The following is an 18,794-nucleotide window of genomic DNA, read 5'->3' as shown; positions in this document are numbered from 1 at the left end:
CTCATTGTTTCCAGAGTGGCTGGGGGTTGATCCTTCGGTTTGTGGATGATTGTAGTTGACCTCAGCTTTTCGAGCTTCTTTATGTTTTGATGGGGGTGATCATTGTCGGGGTTGTTTCAGCTCCGCCTCCCTGTTTTGATGGCGACTTCGGCAACCCAGCTTGGGGCTTTTTTTTTACGGTAAGGACGCAACCTTGTACCCTATGTGACGTTTCCATCCCCAACTCCCCGTCTTCACCAGCCGTCATTCTGAGACATAGATGAGCTGTAATCAAAGCTTTAGCAGCCATTGCCAATTCCTTTTCATGTGGGTATGGTTTAAAACTGTAGATCGTTTCTGCCATTTTTTTTAAGGATTTCACTCTTCTGTGACCTCTTTAACTTCAGCAATTTTTCCTGATTCTTCATAAACATGATTTCCTTCTTCTAGTATACGCTCCATTTCATAATCAAAAAACCAGGAATAACAAAGCGATCAGGCCAACTCTTCTGGCGCTGTAACGCAGATACATGTGGGAGTATGTCTGTGTCAGTAGATGGCAGTAGATGAGGTGTCACCTTCAGGTCTGAAGACTCTCAATGTGCTCTTCTCTGGTAACTCCTGGATGTCCAAAAGAAGACAAAGATCACCTCAAAGTCCGGATCCTCATAGTGCAGGCTAAAGTCCACATCCAGCCTCGGCCTTGACACCTCTCTTGCATTTTTTCTTTCAGCTCCTCCATGACTTTGAAGGCCGCTCGAGGTAGAGTAGGTTTCAGGGGCAGTGTCGCAAGCAACATTACACACGCAGTACATGCTTCTGGGCACGGCAGCCATCTTTTGGTTCCTAAGACAAAAAACACGTTAAATTTTCATGGAGAGTGAAGGTGACGATACACAACATACACCTGTCCACATACTCACTTGTTCAACACAAATACTGGCTGACACCACTTGAACGAAGGGATGTATGGAAGGCCAGCTGCTGTAGTGGGGGCAGTTTATTTATGGGACCTACTGGTCTGACCACAGCTCCAAGAGAATGTTGCAGTCATCGGTTTACCTGCTTGAACCAATCTCAGTTCAAAATATGAAATGTTTGGGTGTCAGGAGCAATTGTCCATCAATTGTTGTAAGCGCAGAGAGGTGTTTTGTCAGTTTAGCTTCTGATGGGGTGTGAACAGCCCATATTGTTTGGGAAAAAGTTCGTAAGATCTCAGGTGTTCAATGTAGTGTGATGTCATGCTCTTAGGCAATCCTCCCTCTTGTCCCCAAAAACAAAAAAACATTCCTACATCTAATCAGTTCCATCAATGCAGAAACCTTTGATGTGCTGTAAAAATAACATTGCTTGCTGTTATTTGGTTCAATGTATGTCTTGGCAAAATTTGGAAGCAATGATACCCCTACAGAAAGAGGACATTGATGTCTGCTGGTGAGGTTTTAAAGAGACCTGAGGCACTGAGATGGTATGCAACAATGTATTGATGCCTGTCTGCAAGAGTTTTCAACACATTTTTAAAGTTTTGTGTGTCGTGTACAACTCTCTTGAAAAAGGGTGTTTACCCTTAAACCTCATTGTTCCACAAGTTAACAAGGGGCCCCAAAAATGGCCGTACAAAGGTCAGGATAGTGTTCATGCCAGGGATGCTTAGGACGGGAGTTTGAAATCTGGAAAAGGCTTTTCTTTCAGCATCTCTCTATGATTCTGTATCTTGGACTCTAAATACTGGATGGACTCCGTTCTGTGAATTCTGAGCACAGCGATAACTCTACTACCTCTTTAAGTCCCATTAGCACAGTCCATGCTCCATCCTCTTCAGGAACTGCATTCCCAATAATTAAAGGGAGCAGTCTAAGCAATGTGGCATTTTTCATGGCCATTACCACCAATGCTTTTCTTTACAACGAAGGTCTGTGGTATTTTATGAGGTTTGTCAAGCTTGTCTGTGTGCTGGTATGGAAACAATATTCTCTCGTTCAAATATTCAAGGGTAAAGTATTTGCGACGGATCATCTCACCGATACACAGGGCGAGCTCTACGGACACAATGCCCTCAAAAGATTGTGGAGGGCATCAGGTGGAAAGCGGCGGACAGTATGAAAAATGCTCTAGATGCTGGCTCAGGACACAATCTGCCTGAACACCATTCTGACTCGGACTATCCCCATGCATTACAGCGATGCACATCACTATTATGCTGAGACTGAACTCCCCCACTTGTAACTTCGTGAGTCTGAAGTTTAGCTTGTGTTGCTGTGCAGAATCTGCAAAAAATATTCTGCTCTAAAAGGACTTTGAAAAGCCTGCCAAATCATGGGCTGCAAGATTATCAGACATCACACACATGACCTTGAAGTACCCTTACCAAGGTTCAAGGATACAGAGGTCTCTCAACAAAGGACCATGTGCTATTTCATAGCCAAATTTCTTTATTTCATCCACTTTACATAAAAGCTGCAAGCTGTATCACATACAGGGGCTGATCGGTATTTACTGGGAAGATCAGCAAGCGTCCAGCATACTGAAAAGATTTTGTGTATTTTGCGTGATGTTCCAAGTAGATTGGCTATTTCGAAAATCATCAGTGTACAAAATAAGTGTTATCTTTAACTGATCTGAAGACAAGAATGTGTTCTCTTTGAAGTACAAAACCATCTTGGTGGCTTACATAATGGCTGTTTAGTGCCACTGAATTTTTGTTTCTTTAATTTTGTCCAGAATATCTGTATGATTGAAAAATTTTTGGATCATCTCAAGATGGTCAAGATACGTTATATTCCCTATATGGTCCAGAAAGAGAGGCTATGGACAAAATAAATTCGAGAGTCCCTTGATGCCGGTCTCATTGTTAAGAAGAAGGATGGCTCTCCTTGCGCCCTTGTATTGATTACAGAGGTCTGAATGACAGTTACCATTAAGAATAGGTACCCCCTGCCCTTAATGTCATGCTGCCTTTGAACTTTTGCAGGGAGCCAGGTCTTCAGTAAGTTGGACCTCCATAATGCTTATCATCTGGTTTGGATTCGAGAGGGGGATGAGTGGAAGACAGCATTCATCACTCCTTCGGGACATTATGAGTACCGGGTGCTATCCTTTGGCCTGACAAATGCCCCAGCATTCACGTGTTGAGAGACATGGTTAACAAGTTTGTCTTTGTGTACCTTGATGACATTCTCATTTTTTCTCCTTCACTTCAGGTACACACCCAACATGTGTGCCAGGTGCTACAACGGCTGCTGGGGAACCAGCTATATGTTAAAGCGGAGAAATGCGTTTTCCACTCCAAGTCAGTTCCTTTCCTGGGCTATATCATTTCGGCAGAGGGAATCAAAGCAGATCCCGCTAAAGGTAAGGGCCGTTAGCCGAGTGGCCACCTCCAGAGTCACGCAAGGTACTGCAGTGGTTTCTGAGATTTTCCAACTTATACAGGAGCTTCATCAGAAACTTGTAGTCAGGTTGCTGCAACCTTGACAGCTCTTACCTCCACTAGGGTACCATTTAGGTAGAATTTGAAAGCTCAGGAGGCCTTTAATGACCTTAAGTCCCAATTAATTTCTGCTCCTGTTCATTTCGTTTCCAGACCCTGAACGTCAGTTTATTGTGGGGGGATGCTTCCGAGATTGGAGTAGGTGCGGTCCTGTTCTCAGAGGTTCCCCAGAGGATGGGAAGGTACATCCCTGTGCCCTAACTACTCTCACCGCCTGAGCCCAGCAGACGCGGACGGAATTATGACGTAGGGAATCGGGAGCTGTTGGCGGTACAGGCTGGGCCTTGGGTGAGTGGCATCACTGGTTGGAGGGATCAGTACAGCCCTTCTTGGTTGGACAGACCATAAGAATTTGGAATACCGTCCTCTTCAGCCAAGAAGGGTGAGGCTTCATGCCAAGCCCAATGGGGCACTCTCTTTGGCCGGTTCAACTTCTCTCTCCTCGTATCGCCCGCGGCTCCAAAAATGTAAAGACCCGATGCCCTATCTCCCGTCCTTTTCAGGGATAAGAAGAGAACAGGTGCATCAATTAGAAACAGTGTTATTCCTGGACAGTGTTATTCCTGCTTCCTGCTTGCCGTGCTGCGGTTTGTGACATCGTAGCTCCGTGTAGTTTTGTTTTTTCCTGTAGAATCTTTATATTACTATCACTCTCTGTTGTTTAAAGTGATAAATATAACTTAATTCCCACCATATTTCTGATATTATCTCTCAATCTAATCTGATTAATTTGATCGTTCACTGTTTATTTTCAATCCGCGAGGTGCAGGGCACCTGCATCGCGTTAGCACTCGTTCGCTTGTCATTAGCATTTCCATTTGTGCCTATCGCTGGTTTTCTTTCCTCCTCTCCTCTCTCTCTCGTTACTCTCTCTCTCCGGTTTTTCACAAGTTCATCAAAACAACTGTGGTAAGAATCTTTCATCAAAGCACGGTGAGTAATGGCTTCTCCTGCTATTGTTATTTGCACTGCTTGCCACATGTATAGGTTTATCTATCTCTGTCGGTGATGAGGGATTCACATGTGATAAATGCAGGGAAAATAGTTAGGCTGACAGAGAAGATTTCAGAATGCAGAGACACGCATCCAAACTTTAATTGAGGACAGTAAGAATAGGAGGTGAGGGCTCTAGATACGGCTTTGGATGCGTCTAGCTAAGGGAGTCCTGTACATTGTTCTGGTTTCGGTACAGGGCCTTTGCCATGCAGGGCAACTGGGTGACTGTGAGGCGGCATAGTCCCGTGGGGTCTAAACACCACTGCTTCTGTTCCGATCAAAACATTAAACAGGTTCTCCCCATTCAGTGATGCACCCACTGAGGAAAACCTGATGAAAGTGCTCTAGTTATTGGCGATTCTATTGTACGGAATGTGAAAATAGAGAGACACCAGCCACCATAACTCCAATGTTTACCGGGAGCCAGAGCGCCATGACCTCGTAGCAAACTTTAAAAAGTGCTGGCTAATGCTAAACGTTAAATACAGTAAGATTGTTATTCACGCCGGTGCTAATGAGTGTTCGACTTCGCCAGTCGGAGATCACAAAAATAACATTAAAGAGGTGTGTGAACTTGCAAGCATGATTGTCAGACACTTGTAATGTAAAAGGACTCTGGTCCCCTCCCTGCTACCCGTGGTGATGAGATTACATAGCAGATTGTCATCACTCAATGGCTGGATGTCTAAGTGGTACCCACAGAATAACATAGGTTTCATAGACAATTGGACAAGCTTTTTGGGGCAGACCTGACCTGTTGAAAAGAGATGGTCTTCATCCCTCCTGGGGTGGGTGCCACTCTCTTCTTTCTAGAAATATGGCACATAGTCTTAGAGTTTGTACTTGACTAACTGGGGGCCCAGGTCAGGAAGCAGACAGACTGGCTAAACCGACCGTCTGCTAGCCGCCTCCAGTCACAGAAGTCAGTTAATTCTCAGCACATAGAGACTCTTTCACCTAGATATCACACTATAGAGACTGTACCGTGTCTGTTCCCGGGGCTAGAAAATACAAAAAATGTCCAAACCAATTTAAGAGTAACAATTTAATTGAGGTTCAACAAATAAAAAAACAGATGCAATACGGATAAACAAATGATAAAGCTTGGCTTATTGAATATCAGGTCCCTTTCTACGAAAGCACTTTTTGTAAATAATATGAGCACTGATCATAATCTAGATGCACTCTGTTTGACAGAAAACCTGGCTAACCACCTGATGATTACATTATTTTAAATGAGTCTACACCCCAAGATTACTGTTATAAACATGAAGCCACGTCCAAAAGGTAAAGGGGGAGGTGTTGCTTCAATTTATAACAATGTTTTCAGGATTTTCTCAGAGGGCAGGCTTCAAGTATAACTCGTTTGAAGTATTGGTGCTTAATATAAACATTATCCAGAGAAACAAATGTTATGACAAAATCCCCTGTGTTGTTTGACTGTACTGGCTACTGTATACAGGCCCCCCAGGGGCACCATTACAGACTTTATTAAAGAGTTTGCTGATTTTTACATCAGAGTTAGTGCTGGCTGGCAGATAAAGTTTTAATTGTTGGTGATTTTAATATCCATGTTGATAATGAAAAAGATGCATTGGGGATCAGCATTTATAGACATTCTGAACTCTATTGGGGTTAGCACAACACGTCTCAGGACCCTACCCATTGTCGAAAAACATACTCTAAGATTTAATACTATCACATTGGAATTGATGTTGATGGTGTTGAAATTATGGCAGCCAAGCGATGATATCTCAGATTATTATTTAGTTTTGTGCAAACTTCATATAGCTAAAACTGTAAATTCCATTTCTTGTTACAAGTATGGTAGAAACCATCACTTCTACCACAAAAAGACTGCTTTGTAAGTAATCTTCCTGATGTATCCCCCCAATTCCTTAGCATATCCAAAACCTCAGAACAACTTGATGATGTAACAGAAACTATGGACTCTCTCTTTCTAGCATTTTAAATACAGTTGCTCCTTTACACTTAAGGAAGGTTAAGGAAAACAGTATGTTAAAGTTGACTGATGAGCACACTCGCACCCTAAAGAGAGCAGCCCGGAAAATGGAGCGCAGCTGGAGGAAAACAAAAACTAGTAAGTATTTCGTATTGCTTGGAGGGGGAAAGTAACCTATCTTACAGAAAAGCATTAAAAACTGCTAAAATCTGATTACTTTTCGTCTCTTTTAGAAGAAAACAAACATAACCCCAGGTATTTATTCAATACAGTGGCTAAATAATTAACGAAAACATAAAGCATCAACAAGTGTTGACATTTCTCAACATCACAGCAGTAATGACTTTATGAACTACTTTACTTCTAAAGTCGATACTATTAGAGATAAAATTGTAACCATGCAGCCATCAGCTACAGTATCACATCAGACAGTGCACTATAGATCCGCTGAGGAACAGTTCCACTCATTCTCTACTATAGGAGAGGAAGAATTGTATAAACTTGTTAAATCCATCTAAACCAACAACATGTATTTTAGACCCTATTCCATCTAGTTTTCCTAAAAGAGGTGCTTCCAGAAGTCATAGATCCTCTTCTGACTATCTATTAATTCCTCATTGTTATTAGGTTATGTCCCAAAATCCTTGAAACGGCTGTTATTAAGCCTCTCATCAAAAAAACCCCCCACAACTTGACCCCAAAGAACTAGTTAATTATAGACCCGATTCTCGAATCTCCCTGTTTTTCTTTCTTTCAAAGATACTAGAAAAGGTAGTATCCTCACAATTATATTCCTTCTTAGAGAAAAATGGCATTCTGTGAGGATTTCCAGTCAGGATTTAGACCGTATCATAGTACTGAGACTGCTCTCCTTAGAGTTACAAATGACCTGCTCTTATCATCTGATCGTGGTTGTAATCTCTCTATTAGTGCTATTGGATCTTAGTGCTGCGTACGACACTATTGGACCACACTATTCTTTTGCATAGGCTAGAAACACTTTGTTGGCATTTAATGGAAGTGCATTAACATGGTTTAAAATCGTACTTATATGACCGCCATCAATTCGTAGCAGTGAATGAAGAGGTATCATGTCGTTCACAAGTGCAGTATGGAGTACCGCAAGCTCAGTACTAGGGCCGTTACTCTTCACGCTTTACATGTTACCCTTGGGAGATATCATCAGGAAACACAGTGTTAGCTTTCACTGTTATGCTGATGATACTCAGCTCTATATTTCATCGCGGCCTGGCGAAACATACCAATTGAAAAAAACTAACGGAATGCATAGTCGATATAAAAAACTGGATGACGAGTAATTTCTTACTGCTAATTTCTGAAAAACAGAGGTGCATAGTCGATATAAAAAACTGGATTCTGCATGTAATGACCTAGAACGCTGTCTAAAGTCTTGATGGCTGCTCTGTCAATTCTTCGTCATCAGTTAGGAACCTAGGTGTGCTATTTGATAGCAACCTTTCCTTAGAAAGCCACGGTTTCTAGCATTTGTAAAACTGCATTTTTCCATTCCAAAAAGATATCTAAATTCCGGCCGATGCTCTCAATGTCAAATGCAGAAATGTTAATCCATGCGTTTATGACCTCAAGGTTAGACTATTGTAAGCTCTATTGGGTGGTTGTTCTGCACGCTTAGTAAACAAACTCCAGTTAGTCCAAAATGCAGAAGCTAGAGTTCTTACTAGAACCAGGAGGTATGATCATATTAGCCCGGTCCTGTCAACACTGCACTGGCTCCCTATCAAACATCGTATAGATTTTAAAATCTTGCTTATTACTTATAAAGCCCTGAATGGTTTAGCACCTCAGTATTTGAACGAGCTCTTGTTACATTATAGTCCTCCACGTCCGCTCCGTTCTCAAAACTCTGGCAATTTGATAATACCTAGAATATCAAAGTCAACTGCGGGGCGGCAGATCATTCTCCTATTTAGCGCCCAAACTCTGGAATAACCTACCTAACATTGTTCGGGAGGCAGACACACTCTTGCAGTTTAAAGTCTAGATTAAAGACCCATCTCTTTAACCTGGCTTACACATAACATACTAATACACTTCTAATATCCAAAATCGTTAAAGGATTTTTAGGCTGCATTAATTAGGAAAACCGGAACCGGGAACACTTCCCATAACACCCGATGTACTTGCTACATCGTTAGAAGAATGGCATCTACACTGATATTAGTCTGTTTCTCTCTTATTCCGAGGGTCACCATGGCCACCAGATCCAGTCTGTATCCAAGTCAGATGGTCACTGCAGTCACCCGGATCCAGTATGTATCCAGCCCAGATGGAGGATTAGCACCTAGAAAGGACCTCTACAGCCCTGAAAGACAGCGGAGACCAGGACTAGAGCCCCAGAGACAGATCCCCTGTAAAGACCTCTGTCTCAGACGACCACTGGGACAAGACCACAGGAAACAGATGATTCTTTTGCACAACCTGACTTTGCTGCAGCCCTGGAATTGAACTGCTGGTTTTCGTCTGGTCAGAGGAGAACTGGCCCCCCAACTGAGCCTGGTTTCTCCCAAGGTTTTTTTCCCCTCCATTCTCTCACTGATGGAGTTTTGGTTCCTTGCCGCTGTCGCCTCTGGCTTTGCTTAGTTGGGGACACTTCATTTACAGCGATATCGTTGACTTGATTGCAAATTATTGCACAGATACCATTTAAACTGAACTGAGCTGCATGATGACATCACTGAATTCAATGATGAACTGCCTTTAATTGTCATTTTGTATTATTGACACACTGTTTTCCTAATTAATGTTGTTCAGATGACTTTGCTTTGACACGCAATCTTTTTTGTTTAAAGCGCTATATAAATAAAGATGACTTGACTTGACTTGACTAGAAACCATTATCCCTAACGAAATTGTGGTGGGGTCCCTCTCCTGGGATGTGGAGAGGAGAGTACGGGAGGCCATACGAGTGAGAGAGAGGTGCAAGGGGGTGCCCAGAGGGTAGACTTTTTTCGTGTCGGCTGTGCTGCGCCCTGAAGTCCTCCTGTGGGGGCATTCATCCAAGTTAGTCTGTCATCCTGGGTTTCGGAGATCACTGGCTGCCATCCGCCAGTGATTCTGGTGGCCATCCATGGCCCAGGATGTCAGGCAGTTTGTGTTTGCCTGCCCAGTTTGCGCCCAGAACAAGAGTTTCTAATCATCCTCCTGTTTGTCTGCTTCACCCCTTACCCATCCCCTCCTGCCCCAACACCGTTGTATTGACGGTGGTGGACCACTTCTCTAAGGCAGCCCATTTCATCCTCCTTCCCAAATTGCCTTCAGCTAAGGAGACAGTTCAAGTGGTGGTTGACCACATCTTCCGGATTTATGGCCTTCCGGTGGATGTGTTTTTCTGATAGGGGGCCACAGTTTGTCTCCCGGTTTTCAAGGAGTTCTGTTGACAGATCGGGGCCTCTACGAGTCTGTCATCAGGTTTTCACCCTCAGACCAATGGGCAGTCCGAGCGGGCAAACCAGGTTCTGGAACAAGCTCTCCGCTGCCTGACGTCCCATAATCCGAGTTATTGGAGCCCCAACAGTTATCCTGGATTGAATATGCCCATAACACCTTGCCAGTGGCTGCCACAGGTATGTCCCCATTCCAGTGCTCCATTGGTTTTCAACCGCCTATTTTCCCCTCACAGGAGCCCGATGCTGCTGTTCCGTTTGCCTTAGCCTTCGTCCGCAGGTGTCGCCGCACCTGGAGGAAGGCTGAGAAAACCTTGGCTCGGGTTTCCAGATTAACCAAAGCAGCAGCTGACCGTCACCGAATTCCTTCTCCCCGCTACGTATGTGGTCAGAAAGTATGGCTATCTACCAAGAACCTTCCTCTCCATGTGGCTTCTCGCAAGTTAGCCCCCAGGTTCATGGGGCCATATCAGATCACCAAGGTTTTGAGTCCGGTGGCGGTAAAGCTCAAGTTACCTCCCACACTTGGTCGGGTATACCCAGCCTTTCAGTGTTTCTCGGGTCAAGCCTGTGTTTCATTCTCACCTTAACTCATCTGCTACTAACCCTCCCCGTCTAGTGGATGGTTTCCCCAGCCTTGACTGTCAGAAGGTTGCTGGATGTCAGACGTGGAGGTCTGGGATTTCAGTATCTGGTGGACTGGTTGGGATATGGTCCGGATGAGAGGAGTTGGGTCCCGGCTCGGTATATTCTTGATCGGTCACTGATCGAAGGACTTCTACCGGCAGTGTGTGAGGTTCCTTCCCTGGAGCGCCAGGGGACCCTCCAGGGGAGGGGGGTAATGTCACGTCCCCCGGGCTGACCTGTCTGTTTTTTCTCTTATTGCGTGTGTGTGTGGTTGTTTACACTTACCATGTGCTTCTGTGTCATCGTGGTGCCCGTCTCCCTCTTGTTTCACTATTATCCTTATTTATTGGCCACAATCACCTGCTCTGCATTATGTTAATCACTCCTTCTCTATTAGTCTCCTCACGTGTGCTGTCTGTTGTCAGATCGTCGTGTTGTGCTCGTTGATGTCTTAGCTCTCCCGCCCCCACATCTCATGTTTTGCCTGCACAGAGATCGTGCCAGTTTTGTTTTCATCCTTTAGTTTTGTTTTTTCCCTCTTTCTCCCGGTTTCAGACAGAGCTAATTCTCCAGCCCTTTCCTTGCTCACAATCACAGATCGCTGTCACTGCTCTTCTTCGTCCTTGTTGCCAGTGCACCACCAGTTTATCTTGGCCTTGCTTTGGTGAATTTTCCTAGTGGAATTCGTCCAGGAGGCACTTATTGATCTGCTCTGGGCTGCCCTGTACCTGGATAGTTTTTTGTTTATTTTTTATTTTATTTTTTTCCCTTTTTGAAATTCAAGCCTGTTAAATAAACTTACCTTTTTGGGCACCTGCAACTGAGTCCAAGTCTCGTACTGACACGGGTATTTGAAGCTTTTGCAGAACACAACTTGCCACTTCCACTCCATTAAGCCAACTTCAGCCTGCAATTTAAATATTTTCAATTAAAGTCTAAACCATTTCAGGCCTAGTTTGCACTTTTGGCTATTCCAATTTTTTTTTTTAAGTTAAAATGTGTGTAAAATTTTGAACGAGGGGGGAAATGATTATGCCGACCAGTCGACAACACATCAGTAATTAAATTAAGTCTGTTCTGCTGCAAAAAATAATTGTGAATAATTCAGAGCAAAGAGAAACTTTGAATTAGCACTGGGAAGAAACTGGAATAATGCTGTGACTTGTTGACCAGTTGACAGTTGTGATGTCATAATAAAACAACTAAAATGGCAGTGGATTCAACAGGTAGTTGTGTTGCAACCTATCCTAGTTTGATCTCTTAATTGTTCTTCACTCTTTTGCTGTTCTGTAAATTCAGGAAGTAACCTCATAGTAATATGTCATAACTATGAGTTGTTGTTGTTGTTCATATAATGCTGTTTCTGTTGACTTTTTCCCAGAGTTTTTTTCATTTTTTCATTGTCCATGTCAAGTGTTCTGTAGTTCTCTGTAACTTTCCTTTCAGTCTCATTTTGTCTTCTGCTGTAGGTGAACATAGCCATGGGAAAAGACAAAGGAACAGAACAAATAAGGAAAGTGTCTAAAGTGTTCATCAACCCATGGTACAACCACTCCAGCACTGACAGTGACATTGCATTGCTGCGTCTGCTCAGCCCCATCACACTCGACCCCTTTGCTATTCCTGTAAAGCCTTCCTCCTGCTAATGGCACATTTGGATGCACCATAGGAGCCATTCGCATGTCCACATTCAGCGAATGGGGTCGCCTTGCACAACCCGGTCTGCCATCTCTGGGTCTTCAGAGGCTGGCTGGAGGTGCCGTGGGTCTCTTTAGATGAGTGTAGGACAAAGTTGGGTCTTTAAGAAGAAAATTAAATACCCACCAGATGAAGTACTTCTTACAAGATCCTAGAACAATATGGACAAAACAATAAGATTTAATCAGTCAAAATTAAAGTGATTATTAAAGTATTTAAGAATGCCAGACAGTGATAGAGGCCACCATAGGCCAGGTAGTCATAGAGGCCAAGAAAGGCTGGATATTGATAGAGACCACTATTAGCCAGATAGAGCCCACGACAGGCCCAGACAGTGATAGAGACTAAGAAAGGCCAGATATTGATAGAGACCACGATTGGCCAGATAGAACCACGATAGGCTGGATAGAGGCCATGATAGGCCAGACAGTGATAGAGGCAGGATAGGCCATACTGAGAGTTAGCCACGATTAGTCTCGTGTAGCCAGACTGAAGGTCTGGAATTCATGGCAGCTTTCATTCGACAAGGCCCGCCCGTGAGGACACGTTTGACCAAACATTTTCAAACAACCAATGAAATCACGGTTTGTTTTGTTTATAGTCACGTTTCGAGGCATGGAAATGTCACCACAATAACACATACTGGTGTGTAAAACTCTTTGTGACATTAAAGATTCTATGCCGTGAACTTTAAATAATTTCACATACTTTTAAAAATCCAGCGTTTAACATGGGGGCCTTCTTTTGTAGGGGGGTTTGGCACCACGGTAATCTTTGTTTCCAGCGGAACATTAAAGAACCTGACACACGTCTCGCAGAACACCTGTAGAATTTAACCAATCCGATGATGACTTCAACACTCCTGAAGTGTTTTCACTTTTGTGTCCAATATGCATCAGATGTTTAGCCATCGGTCCATGGGCGTGACATCTGAGGCTGAGACTAGATGTTTAGCCATCGGTCCATGGGCGTGACATCTGAGGCTGAGACTAAGTTAAGACCTACCTGCTAAAAAAAAAAGCCTAGCGTAGGCCACGGCTGGGGGCCACCCAAATGGGCCATAGTGAGAAAGCCAAGAGGCCGTAGAATGAAATGCCTCATTATGCACAGAGAGGAAGGCCATATAATTAGACCATGGTGGGAAACACCACGAGATGGGTAACAGTGGGGAAGGCCACAAAAGACAGGCCACAGAAAGAAAGGCAAAGTTAAGCCACAGTAAATTCATAGAGGTTGTTGGGAGTTATATGAAGAGGTATTGTACCACCACCATAATTGCATATAGATTACCTTGAAGACAGCTTGATATTCCTTGAGATGTTTAGTGGTTCAGGTCTAATGTAGGATTCAAATGCGGAGGATGACCATCTTCCTAGTAGCTTGATATCTGATGTTTGAACTCCAAGTCCAACAGCAGTAGTGGCCGGTGTATAGAAGCGGTGACAGACCGCAGCTTCTAAAGCTGACTACATGGAGCTGAACCAGCCGAAGAGAGAAAGGCCCTGATAGGCCATGAGAGAACGGCTACAAGAGTCCATAGAGAGTATAGCCACTAAGGCCATGACGGTAGCCTGCAAGAAAGCGGTGAAAGAATAGATGTAATGAATAGGTGTGACACCACCACCAGTATTTGCTTAATTTACCTTAAACACATGCATTACATTTTTAACAAAATGCATACATATTTACAACGAATGACTGTATGAGCCATCTAATGACAGGCCTCATTATGCCATTTAATGCAAAGACAGCGTAGTTCATGTAATGAGAAAAGCCATCACAGGCCCAATTTTGTAAAGGACAATAATAGTCACTTACCTGAAGGTCACAATAGGCCGAATTGAGCGAAGGCCGCTATAGGGCGAGTAATGTGGAGCCTTGATAGGCCATGTAAAGTGAAGGCCTGATGGGCTGCAAATACGTTGATAGGCAACGTATATTTCTAATAAACTATGTGATGTGAAAGCCTTGTGTGTAGATGACCACGATAGGCCATTGTATGTAAAAAAAACCATGATAAACTGGACATGGAGAGCATGTGAGAAGTAATCAGCACTAGTAGTTTGCTAAGAGTATTATACTGTACTTTGAGCATTACTTGAAATAGTTTAGAGTCTGATCTTGACGGACATCTGATGAGGACGATCATGTACATAGCAGCTTGATGGCAGATTACAGGAAATCTAAACCACTGCATTGAGTAAGAAAGGTTATTAGTTTAGGTTAATTGATAGAGGTAGAATTACGGTTCTAGCAGTGACTTAAGAGCATGTATACGATACATAAACATTATTTAGGCTAGACTCCTGCACACCAGAACCCACAGAGAAACCTATTCCCCCCAAAAATAAAAAATGAGCCAGATCAGCATGACCATAAAAAGAAAAGGATACTCAAATGTTAGTGAAGTCCCTGATAGGCTGTGATATGTGAAGGCCACCATAGGCCGAACTTCATAAACAGTAATGGACAAACCTACCTGAATGACCACCATAGCAGAGTTATGCAAAGTGCCACAATAGTCTGTGTAATGTGAAGGCCGCAACAGTCAAGTAGGATGAAGTCAATAGGTATGAGGAAACGACAATGAGACAACACCAGTAGATGCACAAAATAAACAAGCCTTGATTATAACTTAAAGTCTGCATGAAATCCAAAATTGACTTTGCTTTACTAGCGCACATTGCTAGTCTTGATGTAAACAATTAATCAAATTGTTTGTCTTCGTAATCTTTTAATCCAAATCTGAACATTTACTTCGCTCTGGAATGGCATTCCTTTTTCTGATGGAGCAGTTTGACAGCTTGGGCAGAATATCCTTAAACACATCCCTCCAGCCGTTAGTTTGATATGAGTGAGAGACAGAGACCAGGAGCGCAAACAAAACCCATGACCTCTATTCAACTATTCCGTTTCAGCTGAAAATACAGCAACTTCCTGGACTTTAAAGATGCCTGCGGAGCTTTGAGCCGAATCTTACCTAGAAACGCAAATGCAATAGGACCACATATACATCCGCTTGATGGAGCCTGCGTTCATAATAGCGCCAGTTCAAAGAGTGAGCTGTGTAAAGATGAGGTGAGAGTCACGGTTCTTTGCATCTGCAGCCGTGAAATCTAAATGATTGCATTGTAATGAAACGCCAAGGTTAGTAAAATGATCAAATAAGGTAATAAAGTTTTATGCAGAAAGCGTAAAAACACACAAGCATTAATATCGGAACTGTAAAACAAGAACTATTCTCTAGCTTATCTCCCACAAAAGCTTGATAGACTTCATTTAACCACGGAACCCGACGAGCGAACCTTCAAAGAAACCAGATTACATGAAATACAAGTTAAAGAAATAGTAGTTATGTATGGAACTAGGACAAAGATAGAAAAATAAATCTTGATACATTACCCTTGCCAGAAGGATAAGAACGCTTTACATGATGAACAATGATGCTTTACTAGCCAATTTCAATAGCTATTGAATGCCTGTAAAAGCATAAAGTCCTTACACAAAGATTTTTGCAGAACTTTAAAGCAGATGTTATGAGTGAGCATACACTGTCCAGGACATTAAAAGTCACGGGGCACAAACGAAATTAACAGAATAGTAGTAATTATAACCTCCCAAGTCCAAACATTGGATGAAGTTTACAAGGAAATCCAGAGGGGAAGTCATCTATAGATAGGAAGTACATAAAAACATCAGACTATAGAAGGGCCTTGACAAGTGCAAGTTCCCAGATAGAATACTTTAATGCTCACCACACAGAAAGAGCGCCGCTAGTTATTTAAATAGAACAGACTAATGCCACATAGCTAAGCTAGAGCTAATCACCTTAAATATTGTCCTGAGAATAGTAAAAAATAACAGATTAGACGAAAGTATGATGAAATTCTTAGTTAGTCAATATATTGTGTATTGGGAAAACTTTTGTGTTTGAGCATAGCAAGAAAACGTGTCCGTTTACATTCATGCTCTTATTCAGAGGAAGCTCATGCAGAAATAGACAGAGAAGACCTCTTTGCAGAAATGGTCTACGCAACGGAGAGACTTAAGACATTCGAATGTCAAAATCGCAATTTTTTGCAGAAGACAAACTTGACTATATGCAAGTCAGGATCACCCAGGGAAAGTCAGGCAATAAGTCAGAGACAGTTTGAGCAAGAACTTCGCGGCAGTATCTGCAAACACAATGAAATGTGAGTAGAGGGCTTCTATATTCCTCGTGTTAAGTGCCCGATTGGCTAGATCTAATTGTAATGTGACGTGACCTTAAGTCTTCCTAGTAGAACTTGCGCTGACCACTTCCATTTCTGTTAAAACAACAGAAAAGTAGCGCAGTGGAAATGCAAAAGCATGTTCTGTGTAAATGGCCCCTAAGTTCAATCATTGCTAGTTTGATTTCCTGAAAAGTGAAACACTGTGACAACATGATTTTTTTTGCACAGCCCAACATGTGAATATTTGTCTCAACCAATCGTGTGTTTGGGGCTAGAGACTGTATGATTTTCACCCTATCCACCTTATTTTTCCATGCGGAAGTAACCTGTTCTCTGTGTTTGTGCTTCAACCCAGTGTGTTTATAATTAGACAAACACATTAAAGGGGTCATATGATGCGATTTTCAAGTTTCTTTTCTCTATGAAATGTTACAAGCTCTTGGTGCATAAAGAAGATCTGTAAAGTTGCAAAGGCTAAAAGTCCCAAACCCAAATAGATATTCTTTATAAAAGTTAAGACTCGTCCATGACCTCCTTGTTTAAACACGCCCCCACATGTCTACATCACAATATGTGGGAAGATTTGCATAAAGTGCCAAATGTTCATGCAAGAGAAAGAAGCCGTAACCTTTGATTCTCGCTGTTGCCGCCGGCGCCATGTCGTGAAGACGCTGTTTCGTTTTGAAAGTGAAAATTCTTTGTTTGGCCTTCCAAATGAGTACACAACTAGGAATTAGTGTTTTAAGGTGTATTTAACGAAACACTGTTCCAGAACAGTTCAACCCAAAATTCAGATGTGTGCAGCACATTTTATGGAGGACTGTTCCTGATCCTGGGAGATAAGAATACAATGCCAGCTGTTCTGACTCACAGTCTGTAAGTACATTTACACATGTAAAGGATTTGCCACTGATGATTCAAACGTGAGTTTTGAGCAGTGTAGAGTAGAGATTGTTGTTTGTCTTTCTCCCGATCAGAAATGCAGACATGGTCTTTTATGTTTATGCAGCGCGATGCAACGCAACACGTTAAAAACACATTGTAAATCATTATAATGCATAATTATGTCCCCCACTGGATGCAACAAATGACTTGTTTGTAATGGGTTTGTACCAGTTTTTGTCTTGTCACGTAGTGTTCTAACCGGGACATCCCTGCATCACAGTATACTAAGGGGCGTAACATTCCGCTCACACGCTTGAGGCATTCAGCCCAATCCACAACGCATTGGATAGCTGGCCAAATAAGAGAACACCTCGCTTTTTCAGACCTATGAGCTTTGTAAAAAAAACGACTTGTTTCAGAAAGGCGGGGCATAGAGGAGAAAAACATAATGTACAGTATATGTGGAAAATAATGTGTTTTTTTTAACCTTAAACCGCATAAACACATTTCATTACACCAAATACACAAAATAATGTTCTTTTTAGCAACATCATATGACCCCTTTAAAAAATTAAATGGTAAGAAACACCAGTTTGCAGCTTAAAAATAGCTGGAAGCGGATGACACCAGAAGCCAGACACATTAAAATTTACAAATGGCTGCACCTGCTCTTACGGAGAAAATAACGTGGATAGCATTGTGGAGAAAAAGGCTGACGAACGTTCTGAGGCGTGTTCTTTAGCGATCTTGCGTCCTTGTGTTCTCGCCATACATCATCATAAACCGTCAAAGTTCAATTCCAATTCTCAAGAACGCAAGTACAGAGGACGCATGGAAGTGCCCGGATGTGTTCTTGATATCGAGGATGCATCGAGTGCGGACTTGATAGAAATCGAGCCGTTAGAAATCACAGAAGACGCTGCGCGCGGCCGGTGTACGAAAGCCTGTAAGCTTTAAACTCGCTCTCGCAAATGCTTGACGGCTCTTAAAAAATAAACATTTATCGTTTTGTTTTACTTAATTTTAATAAAGATATGAGACCTGGAGAAAGTCTGCAGTATTTTTTATTGGCACAATAAAATTAATCTTAACATAGTCATAGTTAAACAAAATAACACTGTAAAATAAAACGTTATACAATTATATGTAAATGATATCTATAATAGTATAAATGTTTTAATAAGTTATGAAATTTGTTTGTAATGTTATGTTATATTTATGGTTTCATTGGCCGCTGCTTATGCTGTGATTATGCGGTCCGTTAAGCAAGAACACAGCACATCTCAATACTCGTAATGGTGTGTTCTCGCGTCCTTCCGAGTTCGTTCTTCCAAGGAAGCTTAGCAAGACCGGTCTCCACGAGAACGCAAGTCCGTTCTTTGCGTTCTTGGAATTGAGAAACAGCCATTAGCACTGGTAAACACCAGAAAATGTGCAATTCATTTTGGTGCAGAAAAAAAACACACTTTACCTTTAAGGACACTTAAAGACACATGTAAGTGAATATATATGATAAA

At 42.4% G+C, this 18,794-nt stretch overlaps 1 protein-coding gene across 1 annotated transcript in view; it reads left to right on the top strand.

The window, feature by feature from the left end:
• The window catches only part of cul4a (cullin 4A), a 254,693-nt gene that overhangs the window by 100,727 nt on the left and 135,172 nt on the right, over positions 1–18,794 (top strand). The window lies entirely within an intron of this gene.

Source organism: Cyprinus carpio, chromosome A1 (genome assembly GCF_018340385.1).
Source record: "Cyprinus carpio isolate SPL01 chromosome A1, ASM1834038v1, whole genome shotgun sequence".
Lineage (NCBI taxonomy): Eukaryota > Metazoa > Chordata > Actinopteri > Cypriniformes > Cyprinidae > Cyprinus > Cyprinus carpio.
The sequence above is the reverse complement of the archived record's forward strand: the minus strand, read 5'-3'. Positions and strand labels throughout refer to the sequence as shown.